At 39.4% G+C, this 10,617-nt stretch overlaps 1 protein-coding gene across 42 annotated transcripts in view; it reads left to right on the forward strand.

Moving 5' to 3' along the window:
* Nucleotides 1-10,617, forward strand: part of ZBTB20 (zinc finger and BTB domain containing 20) — a 500,505-nt gene that overhangs the window by 92,293 nt on the left and 397,595 nt on the right. The window lies entirely within an intron of this gene.

Genomic DNA, 10,617 nt, shown 5'->3' on the forward strand with positions numbered 1-10,617 from the left:
AAACCAGCGTACCACACCATGATGCAGTATGAAAGGACACTTTCTATTGTTGACTGGTAGAAGGAGATCATCAGATGTCGATTGGCATCGTTCTTCCGCAATACTCTGAGGAGATGGAGTCTCTGTTGGGCTTTCTTAACCACCTGGGTTGTTGAGATTCTCCTCTCTTCCTCCAAAAGTCCAACACCATCTCCTTTGTCTTGCTGATATTAAGGTGCAAGTTGCTCCCTAGGCACCATGTAGATATTTTTTGGACCTCCCCATTGCTGTGGGGGAAATAGAGGGCATGCTTGAGAATGTAAACTATGCATCTATTAGACCTGGACCAAATTAAGAATGCCCCCCCTTTTTTTTAGTGTTTTCACTCACATTGAAACGTTTCAGCAACATTTAAAGGGAAAGGGAAATTATTTTCATGGGAAGAGAAACAAAGTGGCCGGCTTTCTAAAATCCCTCTTCTGAGGTGCTTTTTGAAAATGTCTGCCAGTGCCACCATAAAAAAAAGATGCTTCCTGCTCAGTGATCATTATACCCAGATACCATATAAGCAAGGTTAAGACATAGTGACTCAAACCAACTTCATTTTGTAATTTAGGAACAAATACAGCCTGAACCTTCTGCTGAATAGAAATACTGGGTCCATCTGTTCTAATAGTGACTGCATAACATCTACGTGGCATCAGTACTTGCTGTTAAATTAACTTACTTGCAGTGGTACTGAGAAATTCTAGATAGGCAGTGTCAAGAACATTGCTATGTATAGTAGGTACAGGGTAATATTAGTATGTAAACAGTGCATAAACACCACATATGCTAGTCTAAAGAGAACACTCGTCGTGGCAAAAAAATTGTTTCTAGCATGACAAACTTCTGAGAGAGAGATCAGTCTTTTACTCTTTCTGGCAGAGGATCTTCCTGCTGGCTGCTGCTTCTTTTTTAAATAACTTTTTATTTTGAATATCCAGCCAGGATTGGCAGGGCTGTCTGATGGGAAGAGGCCACCAGTGTTGCTGCTGTGGCTGCTCCTGTTCTACCTGCCATGAATAATAGCCCAGTAGGCTAGTTAATCATTACATTGAGGAAACAGGAAAAAGTTACAAAGCTGACCATTGCCCAGGGAATGTGGGCAACCACTTACAGGCTGTCGTCACAAAGTTCAGCATTGTGTGTGTGTATTTGTATTTACTCATATGCATATAAACATTTTTCAGCGTATATTCCGGTAAAGCTAACAGAGGGAGGCCAATCATTGCCTCTGTTGATTTTAGGGAGGAAAAAAGGAGTGGAAAAAACTCATCCCAATGCAGAACTGCTTAATCTATTTATAAAACTGCAGTGATAGTGCTCTTTGTCAAACTCTGCTGAAGTTGAAACAGAACTACTTAAAAACAATAACACAACCCAAAATATTTTGGATTCACTTTATTTTGATGGTCCTACACTGGCAGGATTCATATAACCAGGATTCAAGAAAACAGTGAGCATATATTTAAGTTCAGTGTAATCCTGGGGTGTGCATGAAACTGGTTATTTTGTTCCCGTCGTCCCTGCTCACATGCAGAGGATTGAACCAATTGCAGGCTTAGACATTGGGAAGGATTTCTAATGTATAGATGCAGTAGATTGCTAATTAACATTTATTAAGGCTTTGCCAATGAAACTATTTGGCTCCTGTCTGATCCCTTTAAATTAGGCATAGCACAAAGCCCTGTTAGTCATATTGGAATACCTCCTTAAGCCATTAGAGCTATTTAGGACAGATAGGTATGTCCAAACTGGCTCACTGGGTGATTCAGAGTTCTAGCATTTTGGAAGATATTTCTTCTTTCTGCGCATCATGCACAATTTTATAAAGTGTTGCTGACATCTCTCTTCGCTCCAGGTATGTGAGTGTTAAGCAAATGTTTGGCTTAGCATGTCATTCAACCTGGAATCATGGATAAAGTCTCTTCTCCTCAACCATGATCTGGAACCAAGATTTGTCCTGTGATTACATACCGTGGTTAAGGAGGAGAGACCTTAACCATGATCCCCGGAGGCAGGTGAAGTCATTAGTTTCCTGCCTTGATCTTACTAGGCTGAGCTCTCTCTCTCTCTCTCTCTCCTTCTTCCCTCCTCTTTGTCTTGCATCCTTTGCATTTTATAAATATCGTGAGCTGTTCTGAAGACTTCAGTTGTAAAACAGTATATAATCAACTAACAAACTAAACTAATGGTGGAGAGAAGCAGAGTGAAAATCACCATATGGTGGTGGAATTTTTCTTAAATTAAATGTGGGGTTATCTCATATGGGAGACTTTCTTAGGGAATATCTATAGAGGCTGGAAGAACAATTTCCCCCCAGTAACACTGTGTACAAGAATGTGCTAGATAAGAAAGCTCTCTCCTCCACACAAGGATGCCATTGTTTGAAGCTGTGCTGGTTCTACAGCATCCCTGCAGAACAGGTGCCTCACATATTTGGTGCACCTGAAGAGGTTTTGTAGATTAAAGTACTGTACATACAGTGCTCAGTGGCACTATTAAGGTAACAAAATGAGGTTGGGAGGGAAATTCATCTAGGAGTTGCACTCCTAGGTACAGTTAGTAAAGGGAGACAGTATCTCTCATTAAGCGTAATTAAACCTAATATTGACTGTAAACTGTTACTTACCCTTAACTTCTTTGCATATAATGTAGGAAAGGGATTAACCCAGCAGACAGACACACTAATTACAGTCTCCTTTACATTAAAAGCATGATCAGGAAGGTCTATATTCATAAATAAAACATACTAAGGGATGAGAGACTGAGAAATATGTAAATGTAATGCAGGAAAAAAAGAGACCAAAGGTAAGAGAGAGAGAGAGAGAGAGAGAGAGAGAGAGAGAGAAAGAGATGGAAGAGTGGAGTGATGCTAGTGGAAGCAAAATGGCACTCTGGCTAATTACCATGAAAAGCATGATAAATCATGGACATGTATCCTTGACTTCTGACTGATAGAGCCTGCTGAGTGCGGTCTCTCATGCATAGCTGCTTCTCCAACTAATTTAAGCAACTGGTGCAAAAATGGAGCACAAGGAAAGAGAAAAAGAGCACAAAAATATTATTAGGTTTCTTTCTTTAAAGTGTGTGTGTGTGTGCTTCCAAAAATAAATTGTAATAACTGTAAAGTAAACCTATGACTTTCATTTTCGGGTGTTTGTTTTTCTAGACAGCACCTCATGCAGTCAGCTAATGAAAGAGCCTCATAGCTGGCCTTTTGCAAAGGTATACGGTAATTTATTAGTGCTATACAATGAGCTGCAACTTGGAAACATTTTCTCTTCAGTGTGGCACTCATGCCTGTGAAGAAGGGCTGTAGCTCAATGATGGAGCATCTACTTTGCATGCAGAATGTCCCATGTTCAATCCCTGCTATCTTCAGGTAGGATTGAGAACGTTCCCTCTCTGAAGCCCTGGAAAGCCACTGCCAGTTAGTGGAGACAATACTGCCTTATGCTCCTTTACAAAACCCTGATGGTGGATGGGCAGTGTCAGGCAGCCAAGGGACCATCTCCCCATTGCCAGACACGAAAACATAAAAAGAACCTGCTGGATCAAGTCCAGTGGCCCACCTCATCCAGCATCTCTGTTCTCACAGTAGCCGACTAGGTGCTTGTGGGAAGCTCACAATCAGGATCTGAGTGCAACAGCACCTTCCCCTCCTGCAGTTTCCAGCAACTCATATTCAGAAATACTGTCTCTGACGCTGGAGGTAGAACATAGCCATTATGGTTAGTAGCCATTGATAGCCTTGCCGCCATGAATTTGTCCAATCCTATTTTAAATCCATCCAAGTTGGTGGTCACCACTGCCTCCTGTGGGAGAGAATTCTATAGTTTAACTATGCACTTACATGAAGAAGTTTTGCCTGTCCTGAATCTTCCAACATTCAGCTTCGTTGTATGTCCACTTGAATACCAGATCATACAGATAAAGGTATACGGTGTTTCCGTGCGCTCTGGCTTCCATCACAGTGTTCTGTTGCGCCAGAAGCAGTTTAGTCATGCTGATCACATGACCCGGAACGTTGTCTGTGGACAAATGCCGGCTCACCCAGCCTGAGGCGAGATGAGCACCATACCCCATAGTCGCCTTTGGCTAGACTTGACTGTCAGGTGTCCTTTACCTTTACCATAGAAATAAAAAGTAAACAAATACATTGCAAAATAAAAACCTATCTGTCATTTAAATGTGGTTATATTTTCTATTACCATCTTCAGTTGGAAAGTCAAAGATTTTCATGATCCCATCTCCAGAATATAAAATAATAATCTACTATCCTCTAGTTAACCGTTTTGGTTTTGTTTTTTTGATTTTTTGTAATATTTGTTCTGTTTTAATGTGTGCTTTTCAAAAGCATCTAGCATTGTCTTAAACTGAAACTTGCTAATTAAATCCCAAGGCATTCCATAGGAGCAGAGTTAGACCACCAGCTGGTGCAGTTGAGCATATGTACAGTATTCTAACAGTGGGATTTCTGTAATCTCCCTTGGGAGCCAGTTCTTTGGTCTAGTTTTCTTTGTGCTTGTACATATCTGGGGTACCTGGGGTTGTTTCTCAAGTAACTGATTCTGGAGGTCAACTTGAAATCTCACTCAACAGCTTTTCTGCCTGTGAGAAGAAAATCCCAAGATACACAACATTATTGTTTCTTCTGTAGGGTTGCTCTCATCTCAAACTCTCAGTGGAATTGTACTCCCTATCCACCAATGTCTACATGTAATAAAAAGCATGCTAACTGCACATGACCACTTCTTCTGGTATAAATTAGTGAAGGTCCCCAAACTGACAAGGAGTTCTTATTTTGTAACTCTGATATACTAAAAATGAGTTTCCGACTCTGAACCAGAATAAATAGTTGTTTCAGCATAAGTGAAAATGTAAGCAAATTTGTCATTAATGTCATAGTTCATTTGCTCCATTGTAAATGCTATGTTCTATAAGCCAACACAGATATTATGGTTCTTGGTGGTTCTTTCTCTTTAGCAGTAGTAGAGCCCTCTTATGTAAATGAAAATCTCTCGACATTAGTGAGGATTAAATTTACATACCAAGCTGCCATATTACTGGTCCATCTAGCTGAGTACTGTCTACTTCAACTGGTGGTCGTCTTCCAGGGTATTAGGCAGAGGTCTTTCCAAGCACTGTTTGCTTGAAGAATCTCAGTTGAAGATAACAGGGTCTGAATTTGAGTCCTTCTGCAATCAAATTATATGGTCTGATATTGAACTATGGTGCCAAGCCTCTATACTCATCCTTGGGATCCTGGCAGAATATTGACTTCTGTAAGAGGTGCACTGCCACTCAGCAGAAGCAAGGTAAATGTAGAGGTTTTCTGAAATGAATTTTTCCAAATAAATAAAAAATACATGCTTATCTTTTTGCAGTCCTATTTTCTGCCTGTTCCAAGGTCAGCATCTTGGTTCATGTTATATTGATTGTTGAAAAACTGTGCTTGGTAACCACCAACCTCCCTGCATGGTAGACCCTTCTCATCCCTTTTCCTTCTGCTGCACCTTTTATATTATGTACTGGAAATTAGATAAAGTTTTTCTAAGAAATATAAATGCTCAATTTCCCTTTGTCAGGTTTTCAAATTGAAGAAGGTGAAGTTTTATCTCAGTGTGATGAATATTACAAATTTGGGCAGCAATGTTGCACACAGCTAGGTAAAGGTAAAGGGACCCCTGACCATTAGGTCCAGTCGCAGACGACTCTGGGGTTGCGGCGCTCATCTCACTTTATTGGCCGAGGGAGCCGGCGTACAGCTTCCGGGTCATGTGGCCAGCATGACTAAGCTGCTTCTGGCGAACCAGAGCAGCACACAGAAATGCCGTTTACCTTCCCGCCAGAGTGGTACCTATTTATCTACTTGCACTTTGACGTGCTTTCGAACTGCTAGGTTGGCAGGAGCAGGGACCAAGCAATGGGAGCTCACCCCGTCATGGGGTTTCGAACCGCTGACCTACTGATTGGCAAGTCCTAGGCTCTGTGGTTTTAGACCACAGCGCCACCTGCATCCCTGCACACAGCTAAAATATGGGTCGTGTTCAAATAAAACTATATTCCACACATAATTAAACACATAAACACACAATTTCAATGGGATTTAAGAGTCTGTAACTGGATATATATATATATATATATATATATATATATATATATCCATAGACTCAAGCAAAATGTAAGTCTTTATTGAATGCCTACATAAACTGACATATATATCCTGTGACATTAGTGTTCCTAGCCGATTTATGCTACAGAGAATGAAAGGGACAGATTGCAACAAAACTCAGTTTGACAGGGAATGCACTGGGAGTTATGTACAGCACTCATTTGAGTGGTGTATGTAGACCCAGTTGAGGAAAGTCCTTAAATATATCCTTAGTTTAAACTACTGTATATGAATAATCCTGCTGATTTCAGTGAGACTGCCATATGCTACAGTTTATATACAGCAAAATATTTTGCTGTTACTGAATTTATATCAGAGCTAATTTTGTTGAGAATGAAATTATCATTCTAGCCACAATTCTCCTCCATGATCTCATAAATAGTATTTGTTAGAGGCATAGTGAGTTCAAGGCAAATGAATGCACCCTGGCTTGTGGAACATGTTACTTTTTAAATACTGAGATGTAATTCTCAGTTAATTGATTTGCATAAAGATTTGCTTATGCACACACATATATATTGGTATGTATTAGAGTTTTAGTAAGTAAGAACAAACTTTGTAATGAACTCCATTGTCCTTGTATTCAAATATGTTGCTAATTTTTAACTTGAAAAGTTTCTGTTGCAATCCAGGAACAATAGAACACTTCTCTGCAATATATGAAACTGTTGTAAAATTGTATAAACTGTTACATAAATGAAATAATTTGTAAATAATATTTTTTGTACATTACCAAGGCCATCAAGTTTAATCCATGCTAAATAAATAGTTTTAATAAATTCTAGAAGTAATTCAAAGAATTAGATGGTTAGTTCAAATTAATATGTGAAGTTTTGGCCCACCCGCTCCCCAACTCTTCTTCTTGACCTTCAACACCTCCTACCCCTAATTAGTTTTGCCAGCAGAAGCCACTCCTGGCAGAATTCATTTTCAGGGTCTAGATTTTAAGTAGCGCAATACTATGTCCCCTTGATAGGGTAAGCATCATGGATTGGTATTGCCAGGCATTTGCTGAGCTCCATGAGTGTCCATGGGGAGGGTGCAAGGGGTGGTAGTTGCCCCCTCTCTGAGTAAACCTAACAACATGAGGCAAATTGTGCAGGCAAATTGTTTCCTCACTTCTTTTGTGAGAATCTTGCCTGCTAGCACTTTTCAGTTAGGCATGCTTCTTTGTTTTTGTTTATTTGGAGTATTCACTCCTCCCAGTCCTGAAAAATATCAGCGGATGCCCACACCCATGGAGCTGGCCTCCTGCCACTCATCAGAACTCCCTTATCCTTGCTGTTGCTGTAAATGAGCAGTCACTGACAAAGGCAAAGAGAAGGAAAGGCATACCCTGCTTCTCAGGTTGTCTCCTTCTGGGTGGTGGTGTATGCTGGGCAAGCAACTGGGTAGCAGCAACAACATTGAGGAGGCAGTGTTCTGTTCACGGAGGAGTACTCCAGAGCCTGGAGCTGACTCTGCCCTTGGATCCCTCACTTGGTCTCTTAACTTCCTTCTTAGCCGTTGTGGCCAGCACTTCCTGTCTCTATCACCCTTGTAAAATTGTTTGCTCCACTCTTATTTTGGCCTTGGCTAGTCTCTTCTTCAACTGCATGGCTCTTCCATTCGTTCTCATCTCCCTGCTTTCTGGTTTCTACCTTCTTTGTCCTCATTTTCTTTTATCCACTTGACTCTCCTGCCTGGCATTCCTATCCTCATATGGACAGATCTGGTTGCTTGCTGCATCTCAAAAAGGATAGTGTAGAGCTGGAAAATAGTCATAAAAGGGTAACTAAAGTGATCAAGGAGCTGAAGCAAATCCCTATATAAAAACACATGAGGGTTTTTTTTTAGTTTAGAAAAAGGTTGAAGAAGAGGGGACATGATAAGTAGTGTATAAAATTATGCTGAAGAGGAAGTGGATAAAGAGAATACTTTCCCCATCATACTAGAGTCTGGGATCATCTAATGAAGGTGAATGTTGGAATATTTGGGACAGACAAAAGAAAAAGTGCTTTTACATGCAGCACATAATAAAATTATGGAATTTGCTATAACAAGATATAGTAATGGCTGCCAACATTTATGGCTTTAAAATGAAAAGGTTACCAATGTTTGCTAGTTATGATGGCTGTGTTCTATCTCCAGTATTGGAGGCAGCATGCCTCTGAATACCAGTTGCCCAGGCACATGAGTAGGAGAGTGCTGTTGCACTCATATCCCACCCATGAACCTTCCATAAGTATTTGGTTGTCCACTGTGAGAACCATATGTGGACTAAATGGACCTTTGATCCAATAGGGCTTGTCCTTATTTTTAGGCAAAGAGCGAGACAGTTTGCACGGCCCAGGTGAGCAAAGCATTGTTCAGAGTTGACTGATTTCACTAAGTTAAGTCAAGCAGATATATAAGAATGAATGTTTAATTATTAAGATACAAAAATACAACCTCAATAATAAAGTTACAAAATAATAGCAAGGAAGTCATGCATGTGTGGAGGGAAGACACAGGGCAAGAAATAAGAAGCAAAAAAGAGAAAGAAATGGATAAATGTTGGTACATAATGAAATGTGAAAATGCGAATTTACAAATACAATGTATAGGTATCACTATGTAAAGATTTCATATAAGTATTGCAACATTAATAAGAAAGAAAGAAAGAAAGAAAGAAAGAAAGAAAGAAAGAAAGAAAGAAAGAAAGAAAGTTGACTGTGAACAGGACTGTGCTTTTCCTGATGCTGCTCAGAAACATTTGAGGACAAATGCTTACAAGTGCTCATAACATCCATAGCCTAGGAAAGTGTATTATTTTCCAAAATGTCAAATTTCCCTCAACTGAAATTTGAAACATAGCATGTTAGAATTTATCAATTTTGATGACATCCATTAAAATCTCTGACTCCCATCCAAGTAAATGCACCCATTAAAGAATGTTCATTAAAGTCCTTCCAAACAATTTGCAACTTTTGTGTTCAGCTGTTGTAAGGACAGGGACAAAATCTTAGAGTTAAAAAGAATATGAAGATGCTTATACATGTTTTTAAATCAATCAATCAATCACAGGCTCCACTCTGGCTCCGGACCAGCTGAACAGCACTGTTGCTTTTGCAGGTGGGTAGCATTACACATGCAAAGCCAAATAGCTGGATCAGACGAAGAATCCTGTGTACAGGAAATATTTGTATGTGCAGTTTGGTATCCAGCTGGATATACGTGTATGGTAAACTCCTAGCAGGATACTAACACACCTCCCTGAAAAGTGGAGACATGCTACCAAAAACCTATCCAACTTATGACTATTCTGCATTATGAGTAAAATATTAATAATGAAAATGCAACTGGAAAGATATGTTAGAAGGTTCATATTTAGAGGAGACTTCTGAAAGCTATTTAAGTCTAGGTGAAATACAGACACTCACCTTTGATAATTCTCTTTTTGTATGGGTGCAAGGTTATAGCTGGCGTTTTTATAAATAATGATGATAATAAGCCTAAGATTAAATTTAGGAAATGCAAGAAGAAGTTTTGACAGGCAATTTAGTCTTTATCAAACTTTGCTATGCTCTGCAGTCATTAATTTGCATTTGTGACTATTCTTTCAGTATTAAACACCATAATGCACTCAGAGTTATGGTGACAAGAGGTTGGATGAAACAAAGCCTTTTGCAGAAAAAAATCTATCATATGTTTCATAAAAAATGAAGTGGTATTGTCTGTGATTAACCGCACAGGCTCAATCTAGCTTCCATCAGTGGAAAATACTGCCATTGACTGTTTGATTTGAAATGGAGCAGGAATGTAGTGCTCACCAAACTATGCAATTCCATAATAATACCAAGCAGTATCCTCACATCATACTTAGAAATGCAGTAGGCAGAATAATAATTACTTTTGAAGACAATACATATAATGACTTCAGAGATTTCAGTTATAGCCATAGAGAATACGAATTCTATTAAAAGTACAATAACAACGTTGTAGCCCTATTTATCTGTAGTTATCTGTATCTCAAAATGAATCATATTATCTGGTTCTTTTCAACTATATTAGTTCTATTCAAGATTTTAATACTGCTCTCACCCCTGTACTATCTGATCACTTTAATCAAATAACAAGACCAGTATCCATCATGTGAAGCTCATTTTCTCTTGTCTTTCCTTTTCTCCTCCAAGAAAAGGAAAAAAACACACAACCCTGTGGGTTTTTAAATGGTTTTATGCCTCCTGCCATATGTGTATTTATTAACAAAGTCAAGGTCCAAATAAATGTGCTTTGTAAGAATGTTGAATTTTGAGGTGGCTCTTGGAGCCTTTTGTGATTTCATTCCACAACCTTGTTCCAAGTTGGATGAGCCCTACACAACCTGTCAACCATGTGCTTCATCTTGGTGCTTCAAGCAGTCAGCAAGATATCTTGGACTCAGACCACTGAATGCC

The sequence above is a fragment of the Podarcis tiliguerta genome, assembly GCF_965153285.1.
Source record: "Podarcis tiliguerta genome assembly, chromosome: 4".
Taxonomy (NCBI): Eukaryota; Metazoa; Chordata; class Lepidosauria; order Squamata; family Lacertidae; genus Podarcis; species Podarcis tiliguerta.